Raw genomic sequence first — 19963 nt, 5'->3', positions numbered from 1 at the left:
AGTTTGCTCTATAGGGCATTATTGGGGTAATGGATAAAATTCGAACATGGGCTCTGGACAAAGTAGTACTATTCTATCAATGTTCTATTTTCTGACTTTGGTCATTGTACTGGCTATGCAAGGAGAGCGTTCTTGTTCTTAAGAAATATATACTCAAGGGCTCCCTGCTCAGGGGGAGCCTGCTTCTCCCTCTCCCATGCCCCCTTCCTCCTGCTTGTGTTCCTTCTCTGTCTCTCTGTCTGTCAAATAAATAAATAAAATCTTAAAAAACAAAGAAAAGAAATACGCATTCAAATATTTAGGGGTTAAGGAGGTATGATGTCTGTAACTACTTTCAAAAGATAAAAATATGCTTATGAAAAGCAAATGATGAAGCAACTGGAACAAAAACATTAACAGTTAGTAAATCTGGGTAAAGAAAATATGGAATATGGGAGGTCACCTTCTGCATGTGGCTGTCCAGTTTTCCCAACACCATGTGTTGAAGAGACTATCTTTTTTCCATTGGATACTCTTTCCTGCTTTGTCAAAGATTAGTTGACCATAGAGTTGTGGGTTCATTTCTGGGTTTTCTATTCTGTTTGATTGATTTGTGTGTCTGTTTTTGTACCAGTACCATACTGTCTTGATGACTATAGCTTTGTAGTATAACTTGAAGTCCGGAATCGTGATTCCTTCAGCTTTGCTTTTCTTTTTCAAGATTGCTTTGGCTATTTGGGGTCTTTTCTGGTTCCATAGAAAGTTTTAGAATTGTTTGTTCTAGCTCTGTGGAAAATGCTGGTGGTATTTTGGTAGGGATTACATTAAATGTATAGATTGCTTTGGGTAGTATAGACATTTTATCAATATTTGTTCTTCCAGGGGCAGCTGGGTGGTTCAGTCAGTTAAGCATCTGACTCTTGACTTTGGCTCAGGTCATGATCTCAGGGTTGTGAGATCGAGTCCCATGTTGGGCTCCCTGTTCTGTGGGGAGTCTGCTTGAGATTCTCCCTCTCCCTCAGCCCTTACCCCCCAGCTCTCCCTCTCTCTCTCTTTCTCTCTCTCTCTAAAATAAATAAATAAATCTTAAAAAAATACATACATATGTGTATATATACACATATATATTTTTTAATATAGACATATATATTTCTTTGTGTCATCTTCAATTTTTTCACCAATGTTTTATAGTTTCCAGAGTACAGATCTTTCACCTCTGGTTAGGTTTATTCCTAGGTATCTTATGTTGTTGTTACTCTTCAGTTTATTTTTTTTAACTAGGCTCCATGTCCAGTGTGGAACCCAACCCGGGGCTTGAACTCACAATCCTGAGATCAAGACTTGAGCTGAGATCAAGAGTCAGATGCCTAACCAACTGAGCCACCCAAGGGGCCCAGTATCTTATGGTATTTGGTTCAAATGTACATGGGATTGATTCCTTGATTTCTTTTTCTGCTGCTTCATTATTGGTGTACAGAAATGCAACAGATTTCTGTACATTGATTTTGTATTGTGCGACTTTGGAAAAGCCAGGATACTTTCTAGGATGCCCAAGGTAGCACCTGGGCATAACGACTGATGACTTTTACTTTTCCAAATTCTTCAAGAGAAATTATTCGTAATCATGAATTGTTAAATAAATTTTCCTAGACTGAATTCTTGGAATAGTGAAGATAATCTGCTTAATATGCAGCCCCATTATCTTATGTTGGAATATATTCTGGCAATAAGATGGCCCTCTGTTGAAAAAATAATATTCATTCATTCATTCATTCATTTGAGAGGGGTGGGGGAGGGGCAGAGGGAGAGGGAGAGAGAGAATCTCAAGCAGAATCCACACTCAGCGCAGAGCCTGACAAGGGGCTTGATCCCACGACCCTGAGATCGTGACCTGAGCCAAAATCAAGAGTCAGAACCTTAAACTGACTGAGTCACTCAGGCGCCCCGAAAAAAAATTTTAAATATACTTTCAGTAGCCTAGAGGAATCCACAATATAGGAAGTCCAGAAATAGATCAAAGTCTAATTAACTTGGAACAATGAAAAGGATGGACTGGGGAAGGCGAATAAAAACCCCCTATACTGCATATTGGGACTTTGAAATTTAGGTTTTTATTCTATTTTAATGAAAAATCTTATAACAAAATTCAAAGATCCAGAAATCAAATCTTGGCAAATAGTCTTTGTTTTGAAACTCTTTAAAGTTAATTTTCGTGTCAAAGTGTCAAGAAAGTAGCTAGCTACCCATTACCTTCCGACACAGTAGCTCTATTTACTTGGCCACTGCCAACATATGAGTCATTGAGTCAGCTTGCGACATGCCCACAGCATAGCATAGTATTTAACCTATTACTTCAGGGCGCACATAAGGAAAAATACACTCTCTACACACCAATCACTTTAGCACCAATGCACAATTTTATATAATTAAGCTGCATTTTCTTAAGTAGTGTGAATGGCAAATCCAATGGTTCTCTGCAAGTGTGGATCATGTTTTTGAATTCTTATGTTGAAATTCTTTTTTTTTTTTTAATTTATTTGAGAGAGAGAGACAGAAATAGCTAGAGAGAGCACGAGTGAGTGGGGAGGAGGAGGAGAAGCAGGGAGCCCGACACGTGACTTGATCCCAAGACCCTGGGATCACGACCTGAGCCAGAGGCAGACACTTAACCAACTGAGCCACCCAGGCGCCCCTGGATCATGTTTTTGAAAGAAACAATACTTCTGTAGAAATTTGCTTTCCTCTCACTCCTAGCCTGAAAAAAGCTGGCAAACTGCCAACCTAGTCATTCCAAAAGCTGGAAACACAATTTGTATTATTTGTATCGTAATCCTTATTATGTGTTCATGTGGTTATTCCAGTGATTCACAGATAACACCAGGAATCACAGTGAAAACTATGAAAGCGGGTTTTCATAAAATATGATTTAATAAAATGCAAAATCACATTTTAGCAAAGTGCTTTTGGCCTCCACTTAACATACATTTTCTTCCTCATGCTCCTCCTTTCCCCTCTTCTTGTCTCCCCTCCTCTCCATTCTCCTCTTTCATTTCTGTCAAGGCTCATACTGTTTTCAGATTTCAGCCAAGCTTTGGGAGTAAAATGTTGCATACCTTAAGAAAAACTTTTGCCATATTTCCACTTATTTCAAGGCAATTTCAGATAAGAATCTGAATTTAAGTATGACTTATGGGTATTGTTACCCTTATCTGGAAAAATACGCAAACCTTGAAGTGTTTTGACAGGGCTCATGACTTTATAAAAATCTAGACCCTTCTAATTTGTCAAAAAGATGGAGGACCATGAAACGCATTTGTCTAAATTATGCAAAGGACCAATTTAATGGTTTTGTTAAAAAAAATAATAACCTTCATAATAAAGTTAAAATTCTTAATCATTTATTTTTGAAATTAATCTCTTCCTGAAAATTAAACATTGTTTTGCTTACTTCTTTCTCCCAAGATTGGGTTTAGTTGAGGTTCTGGAAAGAACTTAGTGGTTTACTTTAAATAAGCTTAAAATTCACTAAATATGAGCATAAAATCTTTTAACAAAACATTCTGCATAGGAACATATTTCTAATTTCCATAAATCTGAACTACCAAAGTTCTAAAATTCAGTTCAGAATGTTTCTTGGCAGGTGAGCACAGAGAAAACTGAAGGAATCAGTTTGTTTTCTTAAGCTTTTTTGAGTAGGCCACCTCTGCCCCATGCATTGCAAAGCCCTTAACATTCACATCTGAGAAATACACTTAGTAATTGTAATAACATTTCTTTGTGATGGAATGAAAATAGGGTCATCGTATTGTGAAATAATGTAAGTGAATCCCTGTGCATACAACTTATCGTGTATATGAAGCAAGTCAAACACAAGAAACCTGATCTCCCTATTCTGGAAGAATAAATGGAATATAAATAAACATAGAATGAATGAAAGCACAGGTAATACTATTTGGAAATGAATACAGAATGATAAATATTTAAAAAAACAATATGGAGAAAAATATTTCTTTCCTCAAAAATGTCCTCCAGGCAATGCTGGGAGAAATCTGCCCACTCAGCTCAATGAAGAGACTGCAAAACGTGAAATATTAATGCCCCACTTCCTGTGTTAACAAACATGTATTCAGTTTCACCTAAGGTTTAGAGTGACACAATACCTGCCGTCCTCGTGCTCTCATGGTACAGAGAAATGTACACAACAATACACCAGTGTGTAAGTGCCACAACTGAGGTGTTGACAGAGCACAATGGGGTCCCAAAAGTGGAAATAGATATGATGCCTAGAGATGTCACCGAATATTCCATGAAGGAGGTAAATTTAACCTGAGTAATGAACGATTACAAGGAACTCCCCAGACAATGGCAGAGAGAAGCAGTTGCAAAGATGTTGAAGAGAAAAAGAGCATATCGTATTTTGGAAAACTAAATATTGCAGCAGAGCTACAGTAGAAAACAGGGGAAAGACAATTATTTGCTCACTATAGTAAAGGTATTCAGGAACCACTGAAAGATTTCTATTGATTTTTGTTGTTGCTGTTAATTAAATTAATTCCTATTCATCATGGGATGCCTGGGTGGTTCAGTCGGTGAAGCGTCTGCCTTGGGCTCAGGTCAGGATCCCAAAGTCCTGGGATGGAGTCCCGCGTTCGGCTCCCTGCTCCGCAGGGAATCTGCTTCTCTCTCTGCCTCTTCCCCTCCCCCCAGCTTGCACACGCTCTCTCTCTTCCTCAAATAAATAATCTTTAAAAAAAATAAAATCAAGCAAAGAAGAGTCTGCCAGGCAGACAGTGAAACAGCCTAGATCGGGTTTGACTGCTTCATAACCTCCTCTAGCTTCTGTCGTATGTGCTAGTCTCTGCCTGCACGGCCGTCAGATGCCGGACGTTAGGACTAGGGGCAGGACAGGTTGGAATTAACGCTGTGCCGGGGGACATATGCCGTAGACCTAGACAGACACAGAAGGACAGGTTCCAGCCCTAGGGCATTTATTTATACTTTTTTATATGGCTTTTTGGGAACTATTTCTCACTTTATTTTTTAAAGATTTTATTTATTTAACAGAGAGAGAAAACAAGCAAGCAGGCAAAGTGGCAGGCAGAGGGAGAAGGAGAAGCAGGCTTCTAGCTGAGCAGGGAGCCCGATGCGGGGCTCGATCCCAGGACCCCGGGATCATGACGTGAGCCCAAGGCAGACGCTTAACGACTGAGCCACCCAGGCGTCCTTCATCAATGGAAATTTTTAAATGGGGAAAACATAAAGAAGAAAATTAAACCTGCTTTAAATCCTATCAGCAAATAATCATGTGGCTTAACCTCAAGTTTTATGCCACACACCTGCTTCTAATAGATTTGCAATGCTACGGACCGAGGCAATGGGCCTTAAATACTATCTGCAAATTCTGAAATCAACCATATGTCCCACTTCTCGCTAGAATTTTCTCCACTTATTTTCTACAACCAGATTCTTCCGTCAGTCTTGATTCCTTTGAGCCAACTAAATTCTCCCTGGACTTGGCACACATTTCTTTGGTTTTGCGATATATAGCTCTACTCTGGGCACTAATAAAGTAGTTTTCTTTTTCATTATTAATATTTCCTATTCTTGTTTTTCTTCGAACACATTGATCAGTTGTTGGGAAGGGTTGTAGAAGTTTGGTCATAAAAGAAGTTTTGCTAGAAATCCTGTGTTCTTGTTTTAGTTCAGAATAAGCATATGTAAGTGGCGCTGCTGGACCAGAACGGACTATTGAAAGGTGTTTGGTACATAAGGCAAACTGCTTTCTGGAAAAATACCAATTTTCATTCCCATTAGTAACTATGAGATGCTATTTGCTGGCATGTCTAGTAACACGGGGTGTTCTTTTATCTTTGGAAATAGTTGGGGGGATTTTAAAGAGCTAGGCAGGGGTGCCTGGGTGGCTCAGTCGGTTAACCGTCTGCCTTCAGCTCAGGTCATGATCTCAGGGTCCTGGGATCAAGCCCCAGTTGGGGCTCCTGGCTGAGCAAGGAGTCTGCTTCTCCCTCTCCCCCCTGCTCGTGCTCTCTCTCTCTCAAATAAATAAATAAATAAATAAATATCTTAAAAAAAAAAAAAAAAGCCAGGCAATAAAATCAGGATGGCACTTTATTACAATCACTCTTCGCTGGCTCAGTGTAGAGGATGGATCCAGGTACAAAGGTGTGGCACGGCTTTAGTCTGGGAGACAGGGTGATGAGTGATGTGATCTAGATGATTATCAGGAAGAAGAGACAAAGAAAAAGATTTGAGAGAAGGAAAGCATAAATATTGTAACCAAGAATATGTTGTTGCCAAAGGAGAGCTGAAAAATAATTTTGAGAATTACTGCTGTTTATAAGATATTCTACACACATTAGCTCATATAAATCTCACAACAAATTCATAAAATAGGTTTTAGTCCTGTGATTCTCAGATTTGTAAAATAGGTTAAAACACACATTTGGCAAATTGCATGGTAAGGATTCTACCCATGCCTGTCTCACACCCAAGTGTGCTACACTTTTCCCCACACCATGCTGTATTACACCAGTTTCTGAAATGATGTGTGCTTTTCTAATTTGAGCATCTTGGGTTTGAATACATTTCTAGGTCCAAGATGGAACTGTTCCTGATCAGGGTACTCAGCCAGCAATCCGAAACCTAGATAAATTCTTCCTCCTATAAATGCTTCGCTTGACCAGAAACATGCTCTATCCAGGCAATCTCCAAAAGCCGAGACAACTCTGGCTCTACGCTTACTTTCTTGTTCCTTCATCATTCTAAATAAGATCAGATATACAATCCCAGCCAGTCAACTTAAGCGGAATATGTCTTCCTTGTTTCCTGCTTGCATTTTCTTCTATAACAGCTTGTAGCCCTTTTCTCTCACTTTGTAGTTCTCTGGACTCTTGAGAGTAGAGACTGTCCACTTTGTGAAGTGTGAAATAATATTTGTTTAGATCAACTAAAATGCTCTCTTTGATTATCTTAACATTGGTGATGATTCCATTAACCAGATTGAGAAAAAGAGTATAAAGAGCCAATATACAGAAAGAAAGATAATAAATAGCTTTGCCACTAAGACATAATAATTACAAAATTAAGTAGAAATAGGGAAATGTGGATTTGGAATTTAAAAGGGAGAGCTGAGGGGGGCCTGGCTGGCTCAGTTGGTGGAGCACGTGACTCTTGATCTTGGGGTTGTTAAGTTCGAGCCCCACATTGGGTGTAGAGATTATTTTAAAAAATAAAATCTTAAAAATAAAATAAAAATAAAATAAATAAAAGGGAAAGCAGAATCATTTATTTATTCATTTATTTAAAGATTTATTTATTTAATTTAGAGAGAGAGAGCATGAGAGCCCCAGGCGGGGGTGGGAGTGAGCAGAGAGAAAATCTTAAGCAGTCTCCACACTCAGCACAGAGCCCCATGCAGGACTTGATCTCACCATCCTGAGATCATGACCTGACCCAAAATCAAGAGACAGACGCTCAACCGACTGAGCCCCCCAGGTGCCCTGAATCATGTATTTAAAATTTGGGTAATCATTAAGATATCTTGGTTCCCCAATAAATCTAAAGTCATAAAGTTAAGCAGACCTTGTTTGCAAAGTTAACTTACTGAATATATTATATGGTTGTAAGAATATAGTCTACAATTATTAATATGGCTTTTCTCCCTTAAAGAAGGAAACTGACTCAAAAAGAAAGATAGGCCCTGTTTAAACACGACATGTCAGAATTTGGCCGTTTTGTCTTCTCTGACCAAAAACAATATTTTGATGAATTCAGTTCATTCACAGATTTTTGGCAGGAAGATCATGACTGATAAAACAATGAATATTAGAGACTTTTACATGCTTTTAAATGAGTCTGTGATCCCCATCAAGGCAATGAGAATATGGTAAATTTTCTTACCCAAAATCTGCAGCTTCTTGTTTTTTCAGATCAGGTAATCCTACATAATAGTTTATAGAGTTTACAGTTTGTGATTTATGATATAATTTGGCTTTTTCTCAATCTTGCTACCTTCTTTTATGATATTTTATCATGCTTTAGTACATTTACTCAAATATGGCTTAAAGTATACAGAAAATATGCAAATCAAATTTTATTTTGTTATTAGTTAGCAACACTTTTTTTTTTCAATTTTTTATTTAAATTCTAGTTGGTTAACATAGATGGTAAAATAGGTTTCGGGTGTCGAATTAGTGATTCAACACTTACAAATAGCACCCAGTGCTCATCACAACTCTTAAATAGAAGAAAAATAACACTAGTGTCAAAAGTTTGTGGATTGTTTTCATGCCTTTGAAATTGGCATGAAAATGACAGAAAAAAGTTAACGAAATCTTAATCGTCAGAGTGCAGTAATTTAAAAATAACAATATCTTGGAAAAGAATGAATTAATAACAACCTAACAGTTTCTTGTCAAATATTTTCTTAATTTTTGTTTTTCGAAATTTTTGCAAAATTTCTTCACTTCGTATGTTCACGTCTTTTCTTATTTTTACATAAAGAACTCTTTTCAATAATAAAATTTAAGATCACATCTGCACTCGTCTAACTTTCAGTACATGGTCAGTGTATCTTCTGTCAGCAACCCATTCCAGAATACATAACTTCACTGTAGCTTTCATTTCCTGTAGCTGATTTTTCAGATTTACTATGTAATCATCATGGTATTGCCATTGTCTCTTCTTTTCTTCTACTTACAAGAACTTATTTCTTTTTCTGGTCTTTTTGCACTGGGCAAGATACTCGGTAATATGTCAAAAAGGAGTAGCGATAACAGGCAGCCTTGTCTTTTTTCCTGATCTGAAAAGAAAACCTCCATTAAGAATATCTGCTATTTATTATGTTATGTAGGATATTCAAATATAATTACTAAAAAATGCATTTTCCGGTAATTTTGTCTGCCGCTGTTTTATATATTTTTTGGAATGTTTGCAAGAGCGTTCATAACATTTGTGATTATTTCACTTTCTTGATTTATTCTTATTACTAGTAGGTAGCATCCCCCTTTGCTCCCAACATGTGCTTGATCTCAAATTTTACCTTGTCTGTTTTTACTGAGTGGTCTAACCCATTTGCATATTCATTTGGGATTTGTGTATACTCTCTGATTTTATATTTTCTACTTACCATACTACCATTTAAAAAATTCTTTTTGCCCTTTCTATCTATGTTTTTCATTAAATAAACCAAACCTCTTTTTCTGCTAGTTTGAAAGGAAAGCGTTCTATTTCTTTTCTCCAGTTATTACTTTTAATTTGTTAAGACCCATATTTTTTGTTTATTTTTCCACACAAATGTTTGACATTTCTCACTATTTATATGCACCCCCCCAAAAAAGAAAAATAACCAAGCTCTTACCTCCTTCCGATTCTGCCATTACATACATCTCACCCTTGCCCCATTTGCCCTATTGATGTATCTAGTATTTTAGTTCTGGTTATCGCAGATTGTTTTGGTTTTCTTTTGTAAAAACAGTGAACTCTACTAAGTTATTCATTCACCCTTATATGTATGTGTATGTGTTGGTTTACTAATAGATTTTGTTTCTCTTCTTGCTTTAGTAATATTTTGAAAAACATGAAAAAGATTTTTTTTGAACCCACTATTATCCTGGGGAATATCTTTGTATCAATCTCACATGTAACTGCTAGTTTGTTTGGCCATAGGGAATTGGATTTGAAGTTCTTTTACCTCAAACATGGAAAATATCACTGTCTTTGTTTTTTTCTTTTTTAGTCTGGATTTGCTGGTGATAGCAATTTCATTCTTACTCCATTGTAAATTGTCTTCTCTTCCTCCCCTAAGATTTTAGAATTTTCTCCTTTTCTTTGATGTTTTTAAATTTCACTATTATGTGTCAGTGTGTAGGGCTTTTTGTCCTTCATTTTTTTCTTCTTACTTAGTTTGTGCTACAATCTATGAACTCTTTTGATCTCAGGACTTATATCTTTCTTTTATTCTGAAGAAACTATTCTTTTATTCCTTCAAACATTTTCTCACTTCTATTGATTTTTCTATATTTTTAAATTGCAGCAAAGCTTACATACGATAATATTCACATTTTTTGGCGCAAAGTTCTAAGAGTTTTGACAAACACATAAAGTTGTATAAACCACCGCTACAATCAAGGGACGGACAGACAGAAGAGTTCCATGACCCCAAAAATCGTCCTTCATGCCACTGGTAATCAACCACTCTTGATCCCACCAAACCCAGCAACCCATCATCTATTTTTTGTCCTTATAGTTTTGCCTCTTCAGAATGTCATATAAATGGAATCATATAATATGTGGCCTTTTGAGATTGGCCTCTTTCACGAAGCCTAATTAATTTGGAATTCACCCATTCTGTAGCTTGTATCAGGGGTCTGTTCCTTTTTGTTGCTAATATTTCACAGCATGGATTTACCTCAGCTTCTCTATTCACCAGTTGGAGTTGTTTCCAGTTTTTACTTATTATAAAGTACAAGCCCTGTAACCAACTCATAAAGATGTTTCTGTGAGCATAGGTTTTCATTTCAATTGGGTAAATCCAAAGGAGTGGGATTACTGGGGCATATGGTAAGCACATGTTTAATTCTTTAAGAAACTGCCAAGCTATTTTCCAAAGCCTCTCTACCATTCTGCATTTCACCAGCAATAAATGAGAGTTTCAGTTGCCCTACATCCCCACCAGCACTTGGTATGCCCAGGTTCTTGTTTGTTTCATTTTTTATAATGTAGTCATTCTAATAGGTACATAATGATACGTCATTGTAGCTTTAATTTAAATTTCCCTAATGACAGCTAATGTTGAGTTCTCTCTCCATGTGTTTATTTGCCACCCATATATTTTCTTTAGGGAAATATCCATTCGGATATTTTGCCTATATCTTAATTAATGGATTGCTTTCTTGCTTTTCAGTTTTAGGAGTACTTATTCTATTCTGAATAAAAATCTTTTATGATATATATGTTTTGAAAATATTTGTCTTTTAATTTTACTGAACTTGAGTAAAAGTTTGCCATTTTGGTAAAGTCCAATTCATCTTGTTTTTTCTTAGGCACCATAGTTTTGCTGCTATAGCCAAGAAATCTTTGTTTAACCCAAGGTCTCAAAGATTTTTTTCTGTTTCCTTCTACAAATCGTATGGTTTTTAACTTTACATTGAGGTTAGTGCAAGATTTTAGTTAATTTTTCTGTATGGTGTGAGGTATGAATCAATGTTCTTTTTTCGTAAGGTTGTCCAATTTTTCCAGTATTATTTAATAAAAAGATAGTCTTTATTTCTTCAATTAGGTTTGTATCTTTATCAAAAATTAATTGATCATAAGAAATTAATTGACCACATAGGTGTGGGTATATTTCTGGAATCTATTCTATGTCATTGATCTATGTGTTTATCATTTTGTCAAAATGACTTTGACTTGATTATTAAAGTCCTAAAATCAGGTAGTGTGAGTTCTCTAAGTTTGTTTTACTTTTTTCCAAAATTATTTTGGCAATTTAGCTCTTTTGCCTTTCCATGTAAATTTTAAATTCAGTTTGTAATTTCTACCAAAAACATCTGGAATTTTTATTGGGATCACATAGAATCTGTAAATCAGTTTTGGGAGAATTGACATCTTAATATTGAATATTCTAATATAAGAACACAACATATCTCTCCATTTATTTAGGTCTACTTTTATACGTTTCTTCTATATTTTGATTTTTACATACAGATTACTCACATATTTTATTTCAATTTCTAACTGTTCATTGCTGATATATAAAAATACAGTTGATTTTTGTACATTAACCTTATATTCTGTAAACCCGCTAACCTTACTTCATTTTAGTCACTGTTTTTAAAAGGTTGTTTTGGAATTTTCTACATAGGCAATCATATAATCTATGAAGACAGTTCATTTCAGGTCTGGGTGCTTTTTATTTCATTTTCCTTCCTTATTGCACTGACTAGAACAATGATGAATAGGAGAGGAGATAGCAGACATCTTCGCCTTGGTTCTAATCTTAGGGGAAGAGTCTTTCACCATTAAGTGTGATGGTAACTGAATGTTGTTCAAAGATGCCGTTAATCAGGGTGAGGAAGTTCTTGCCTATTCTTAGTTAATTGAGAGTTCATATTGGTTTTTCTTGTTGTTGTTGTTTATACAATTTATTTATTTTTTTTAATTTTATTTATTTATTTGACAGAGAGAGAGAGAGACAGCGAGAGAGGGAACACAAGCAGGGGGCGTGGGAGAGGGAGAAGCAGGCTTCCCACGGAGCAGGGAGCCCGACGCAGGGCTCTATCCCAGGACCCTGGGATCATGACCTGAGCTGAAGGCAGACGTCCAACGACTGAGCCACCCAGGCGCCCCGAGAGTTCATATTGTGAATGGATATGTAATTTTGTCAAATGCTTTTGTTGCATCTATTGAGATAATCATATGATTTTTTTCAGTATTTAATATGATGAGTTACATCAATTCATTTTCAAATTTTAAACCAAACTTGTATTCCAAGAATAAACTGCATTTAGTCATAATGCCTTATCTTTTTTCATGTATTAATGGATTCAATCTGCTGATACTTGTTGGAGGATAGTAGTGTCTATGTTCATGTAAGATTTTGATATGCAGTTTTCTTTTCTTGTAATGATTTTGTCTGGGTTGGGTATCAAGGTAATACTAACCTGATCAAATGAGTTATATACAGTCTTCTTTTTCTATTTACCATAAAAGCTTGGATTGAATTAGAATTACTTCTTTCTTAAATATTGAGCAGAATTTACCAGTGAATTTACCAGCTAAGCCTTGAATTTTCTTTGTTGAAAGGTTTTAACCTCAAATTTTATTTCTTTAATAGAAAAAGGACAACTTACGTTATCTATTCCTTTTTGACTGAGCACTGTTTTATCATTTTTAAAACACATATAGTGTCTGTAATGATGTCTTCTGTGTCATTCCTGATATTGGTAATGTTGGCTTCTCTCTTTTCTCAATTGCATTGATCTTTGCAAAGAACCAGTTTTGGGGTTCACTTATTTTCTGTTGTTTTTCTACTTTTAATGTCATTCATTTCTTCTACTTTCATCTTTATTATTTCCTTTCTTCTGCTTGCTCTGAATTTAATTAGTTCTTTTGTTTTTTTAGAGTATTTATTTTATGGTTTTTTAATTTAAATTTTTAAAATTTAATTCCGGTATGATTAACATACAATGTTATATTAGTTTTAGGCATAAATTAAATGTAATGAGTTCTTTTCCTGCTTTCTTAGAGTAAAATAAAGATCACTGATTTAAGAAATTTTCTCTTTTCTAAGATACTCTTTAATCCTAAAAATTCCCTTTAGGTGTTGCTATAGCTGCATTCCACCTACTCTGCTTGCATTTCACTCCATTCCTTGAGACTTTCTGTTTGAACCATGGAATATTTTCAAATTGTTCAAGTTTGGGGTTGACTCCAGATAGCTTTCTGTTTTTTATTTCATTATGATCAGAGAACATAATTGCATGATTTCAATTTTTTTTAATTCGTTAGGGTTTATATTATGGCCCAGAATATGGTGGATGTTGGTGATCATTTCATGTACAATGGAGAAGATGATGTATTCTGCTGTGTGTGGGCAAACTGTCTATAAATGTCAAATAGGTCATGTTGGTTGATCGTATTTTTCAAGATTTCTATATCCTTTCTGATTTTCTATCTACCTGCTCTATCAGTTACTGAGACAAGAATACTGAAGTCTCCAACTATAACTGTGGATTTGTTTAATTTTATTTCAGTTCTATCAGTTTTCACTTCATGCTTTCTTCTACATTACAATTTTACTTTTTTATTTCTTCTTCCCAAGTTCTTCAAATGTAACTAGCAGATCAGACATTTGACTTGCTTTTTGTTAAAAAGGTAAAGTGCATTCCATATATAAGAATATGTAAAATTAAACCCCTTTTAAGCCAATGTTCTTTTTATTGACAATGTATTCCGAGTCAGATCAGCTCTATCAGAACTAGTAGCATGAAAACATGTTCCAAAGGACACAGGACTCAGATGGTGGCTCGGGATACCCATTATCCTTTGGCAAATACTAATTTCTTAAAAAATGCAAATACTCATTGCAAGTAATTATATTCCCAGAATAACTAAAATATTTCATTACAAAAATTCCCAAAGTAAATTTCTGTATGTGATTCTAAGGGAAATAAAACAATTTTAAGTTTAGGTTTCTGTGGAAAGGATAAGATTGAGATCTGTTCCCCTCCATATTTTTCAAGTACTATATCCCTAATGTGCACCAAAAATAGTGAAACCCACATCCCTCTCATCCAATGTCCAGTCAATCAGGACTACCTAATAAGACTGTCTGATTAGAAAACAAATTCAAGTTGCTTTACAAGTTGTTCATTACAAGCACATTAAAATTTAAATCTTGGCTATTTATCCTAACAAATAATGATCAGATATAATAGAAAACTCATAGTTACATAAACATGGATCTGATCCTTTCAAAGGGAAGGCCTAGATTCATCAACATGACCCTGACTATGGCATGATATGCAATCTCATCTACTTTACTGTAACACTGTGAACTAAAGAACCAGAGGGCAGCCTTTATTAAGCTAATCTAGGGGTGCCTGGGTGGCACAGTCAGTTAAGCGCCCAACTCTTTGTTTTGACTCAGGTCTTGATCTCAGTGTCCTGGGTTGGAGCCCCATGTTGGACTCTGCTGCGCATTGAGTCTACTTGAGATTCTCTTTCCCTCTCCCTCTGCTCCTCCTGCTCATTCTCTCTCTCTCTTTCTCTAATAAATAAATAAACCTTTTAAAAAAAGAAAAAGCTAATCTAACCTATTTTTTGACAAATGATCACCTCTAAACTTGATTCTTGATTTGTAAGATTGAATTTTTTTAACCACTATATTTCACTCATACCACAATCTGTTGACTTCTAAAAGCAAAGTCTCTGATGTGAGGTAAATTAGGACCTGAGATCCACATCTTTGGGCACTTTTAATAAATTATTAGACTAGAAATATACTTCAAAGTTCATCTAGTTCAATGGCCTTGGTCATTTCTCAGTCAGGACTGTTAAGTCTATTTCTCAGCTTTTTACTCAAGTAAATCTAATTCAAATACAGTATCATTTTCATTTCAGAAACTTTTCAAAGTAACTCCATAAATATTTTAAGTGAAAATTTAACTAATAGCAAAAACTATACTGTAATTTTATTTCTACATTTAATTATTAGATAAGAGCCTTTAATAAAATATAAAACAATTTTGTTATATAAGAAAACTTATTTGTTTAGAAAAAATGAGAATATATAGTTTTTAACATTTAAACTATCTATAATTCCATTGTTAAAATACTCACAATTAAAAACTTGATGTTTATATTTCTAAATTAAACCACATAAACCTGATAAACTTTAAGATTAAGAACTGGGATATAAGTATAAAGATACAGCTTTAAATAAAAATTGGACCAATATGCATGTACCATGTTGTATCTTGTTTCCTTCATGTAGATGAGATTATGAACATTTTTCATTAAGAAATTTTACTCCAGTATCATTCAATGATTTTAAGTAGACCATTCAATGTATAAACCATAATTTGTTTAACCACATCCTATATTACTGGTCATTTGGAAGCTTTTCATATTTATCTATTATAAAGAATTTTGTGTTATACATTCTATAACTAAATATTTGGCTATATCCTTAATGTATTTAGATGATTTTGAAGTAAAGAAATTTCTTGGTCAAAGGGTATATATTTTTTAAGCATGTGATATCTATTTTTGCCCAAGAACAGGTAATAGAAATTATTCAAACTTCACTTATCAAATTCTTTTTTTAAGATTTTATTTATTTATTTGTCAGAGAGAGTGAGAGAGAGTACAAGCAGGGGGAGCAGCAGGGAGGGAGAAGCAGACTCCCAACTGAGCAAGGAGCCTGTTGCGGAACTCGATCCCAGGACGCTGGGATCATGACCTGAGCTGAAGGCAGACACTTAACTTACTGAGCCATCCAGGCATCCCTCACTTATCAAATTCTATGATAACCTACCACAGAAAAAGTTTTTGAGAAGTGTGGAAATGAAGCCCCAGTTTGACAGAGCAAATTATAAGAATAGCATTTTAGTTTTTATTTGGAGAGCTTTGACTTAAATTTCACTACTACCAAGTAGAGAAAAGGCATTTCAATAGATACCACATTTTCTTTCTCTTTTGTTTCCTTCCTTATAAAGAAATTAACACTAGATAAGGGCAAGAGAACAAAGAAGAATGAAATCCATATTATTTTATCTTATAGCCTTTGAAAAATTGAGTCTGTGTGTTATCTGACAAGATATTGAAGTGATATTAAAACTGGAAATATTTTCTTTGGAAGTGCATTTGACTTTACAAATTGAGGTTTCCTTAGCTGTTTTACTGTCACTGTTTATCTCTACACACTGACCTTTCTTCTATTCCCTCCCATTAGTTTCCACTCAAATCAGAGAAGACTGAGAAGTAATTAAGCCTTTAGTCACAATTTGCAAATTTACAAATTAAATCATTTGCATTTGCTATTTGCGTCAGCACATTTTTTAGGTGGGATGAAAACAAGAAGCCTAGGGAAAGAAAAAATTTTTAAATTAAACTTATTCACTGGACCAAGAGATTGGCAAACTTTTTCTCTAAAGGACCAAATAGTAAATATTTGCAGCTTCGCAGTCCATAAGGTGTCTGTCACAATGACTAAACTCTGCCTCAGCCACAGATGAGACATAAACAAATGAGTGAAGCTGTGTTCTAATAAAACTTTACTAACAAAAAACAGGTGGTGGCTTGATTTGGCCCGTGGGCTGTAGTTTACCCTATCAGCATTGAACTCTCTTTCCATTTCAAATCTTCCAAAAACTTAAATCCCAACAGTTTCTGTTATTGGACTAATAACCAACATGTGCATTTTCCATGTTATCTTCTGGAATGATTCCCACAACTCTATCCATAGAAAGAAGAAAGAAAGTGTGGATCAAATGAAGGTAACATCCAACTCTTTCTTCTTTCTAATAATCCGCATGAGTTCTCTGCAGTTTCCATTCACTTTGTATAGGAGCTGATTAGTGTTTACTCACATGGGAAGTCTTCACCAAATGCACATCCTTGTGGAATTTGTCACCTCTCAAGTTCTTCAATGGTGGCCCCTAACTTTCCAGTCTGAACTTCTAGATAGTTTCAAAACCTCTGAATTGGTTCAACCTGGAGAGTCATTGAGGTTTCTACTCTGGTCTCCCTCGGAGGGAGGCAGGGTCTGTCCAAGCACAGCATATTCCTGGCCTTTTCTAGGCTCAACAATGATATCTTTTGTTGCTCTGATGTAACTCTTCATGGGTGGTAGTGAACACGTCTCATATTTTTCCAGACTTGCCAGAAATGTGTCAAAACTAATTTTATTCTCATTAGTGTAACATATCTGACTAGTATACAACACACTTTGTTACTTTACACTCAACAAGACATTTGCATTGCTTTGCACTCTGTGGCTGTTTAACATAATGCTCAGTACTGTTACTCAGAAAGTTTGCGGACTTTTAGCATGAACTGTGTAACAAATGGCTGGATATGTTCCCAAAAGTTCAACTTAAAACATCTTGTAAATAATAAAATCCAAACTAAGTTTATATTAAGGAAATTATGAGTCAAAATCAACTCCATGCTAACACATTTTTATAATATTTGACAGACCAATGGAAATTGCATGAAAATAGAATCCTGTTGTCATTATTAGTAGTATAATAATTAATATAATTTTCCATATTTGATTTTACCTACATCTTAGAAAACCACATATAGTTCTGGAATACAAAGATTGGAACATTTTCTCCAATTACTTTGGTGGCTTCCATCACTCACTTTCTACTGCTGGTTTTACAAAAGTATGTAGCATGTTTGAGCATCTGCCATATTAAAAATAAATTCGCTAACTGCACAGACATTTTCAGGTATCCCTCTACGTCTCTTCCTCTTCAGGCATCTGTAAATGTTACCTACTTTAATTCTCATTCCCTCTATCCCACTGCAATCCAGTTTTCTCCCTTACCATGCTACCAAAACCACTACTGTTAAGGTGACTGATAAATTTTTCTTTATTGATCTACTGGGGACCTTTCACTACTTGTTGACCACTCCTCCCTTGAAACATTTTCTTCCATTGACTTCTATAATTCTAAACTTTTTGCCTCTCAGATATTTTGTAAAGGTCCCCCTCTGCTGTTTGCCCTTTCAATATGAACTAGATCCTCAAGGTTTAGTCCCAGGCCACCTTCCCTTCTTGCTCTACACACGCACCACTGGTGGTTTTTATCAACCTCCATGGTTCTAAATCCGAAATCTTTGTGCCAGATTTCTCTGTGAAGCTTCAGACTTGTGTGGACACTTGTCTTTGGACACTGCTACTTGCATGGTTTCTGGGCATCTTCAGCTCAGTATAGCCCAAACTGAAGGCATCATCCTCACCTCTCCTCCAACTAGCTTCTTCCTAGGTGTTTCCCACTGCCCAACCCAGAATCACAGTTTTCCCTGACTCATTCCTCTCCTTCGTTTCCACATTTGGTCCAAAATCAAATCTTGTTTAACCTACTGCCTACTATTTCCTCAGATTTTTCTCTTTTCCCAATAGCTTCATGATGGCCCATTCTAAGTCACCCTAGTTACTCACCTGGGTTATTGAAACTGTCCTCTAACTTGCTTACCTCCATCCCTTCCCCCAGGTCATTCTCTACAATGAAGCACAAAATGTTACCATGGTCCTCTGAATCCTTGTGTATATCACCTCTGTGGCTTTCTGATGCTTTCGGGCTCAGGGATGGTTTATACAATCCTTATCTATCTAGCATCCTCTTTTGCCACTCAACTCACACGCCCAGAACCATCCACATTGAACCATATTACAAACATTCATAGTATAATTATTTTAGCTTCTCCCTCCTCTTCCAGAAACATTCTTAGCTATCTTCATTGCCTGGTTAGCTTCTGTTTATCTTTTGGGTTTCAGCTTATATATCACTTCACACCAGGCGTATTTTTCTGATCCAATCCCATCCCTCAGCCTGTCTAAATATTCCTGCAATATACTCCCCTGGTGTTATTTTCTCTAAAATTGAATATCACACTTTAATTTATAACCTGTTTGATTTTTCTGCCTTTTAAACTGTAAGCCTCATGTGGTCAGAAAATGTTTTTATCTTGTTCATGCTGTATGAATTTAAAAAAATGGATGGATAAACTGATAGGGTCCTCATAAAGCTAATAGTTTAATAGAAGAAACAGACAGTAAGCAAATAAACAAGTAGATCAAATAAATAATAACACTTGATTGAGAAAAGTTTTGTCAGGCAAAATTGAGTATTTTAAAACAGACACCTAGAACCACCGAAGGGTTTACTCAGGGGTATGGCATACATGATACCTTTTAAAACTTTTAAAACTAGTTCTTTCTGCTACATAAAAAATAAAGGAAAGCAACAGTAGAAATAAAATCACCAAATAAAAGACTGTGGCACTACTCCAGTTGGGAGCAATGGAAATAGAAAGATATTTACCTAATAGTTCATCTTTTATTATTTGGAATAGAAAAAGCTCAGGTTAAAACAAGATAAGGATCTTGATATAGAGCTTCAAATAAAAAGGAATGTATAACTTTTGGGAAATCTTTGAATACCTGACAAGGTCAATTTTAGAGTAGTTAGCTCCATTCCAAGTTTCCGTGTTCCTGGAATCCAAAATTATTTTTTTAAATCTAAGCACAAAGGTACAATTTATTTTTCCTTATTTTCCATTTTCTCTCAGATAGGGTCAAATGTTGATGCTGTAGTTCTTCTGTAAAGCCTCATGGGGGGGACTAGCCCCCTCCAGCTGACCAGCTAGACCTCGAAAACACAGCAGCCCAGGGGCTGAACATGATGTCTGAGGACGCCCAGAAAAAAAATGTCTTGCAATAGACAAACAATTG

The sequence above is a fragment of the Halichoerus grypus genome, chromosome 3, assembly GCF_964656455.1.
Source record: "Halichoerus grypus chromosome 3, mHalGry1.hap1.1, whole genome shotgun sequence".
Taxonomy (NCBI): domain Eukaryota; kingdom Metazoa; phylum Chordata; class Mammalia; order Carnivora; family Phocidae; genus Halichoerus; species Halichoerus grypus.
The sequence above is the reverse complement of the archived record's forward strand: the minus strand, read 5'-3'. Positions refer to the sequence as shown.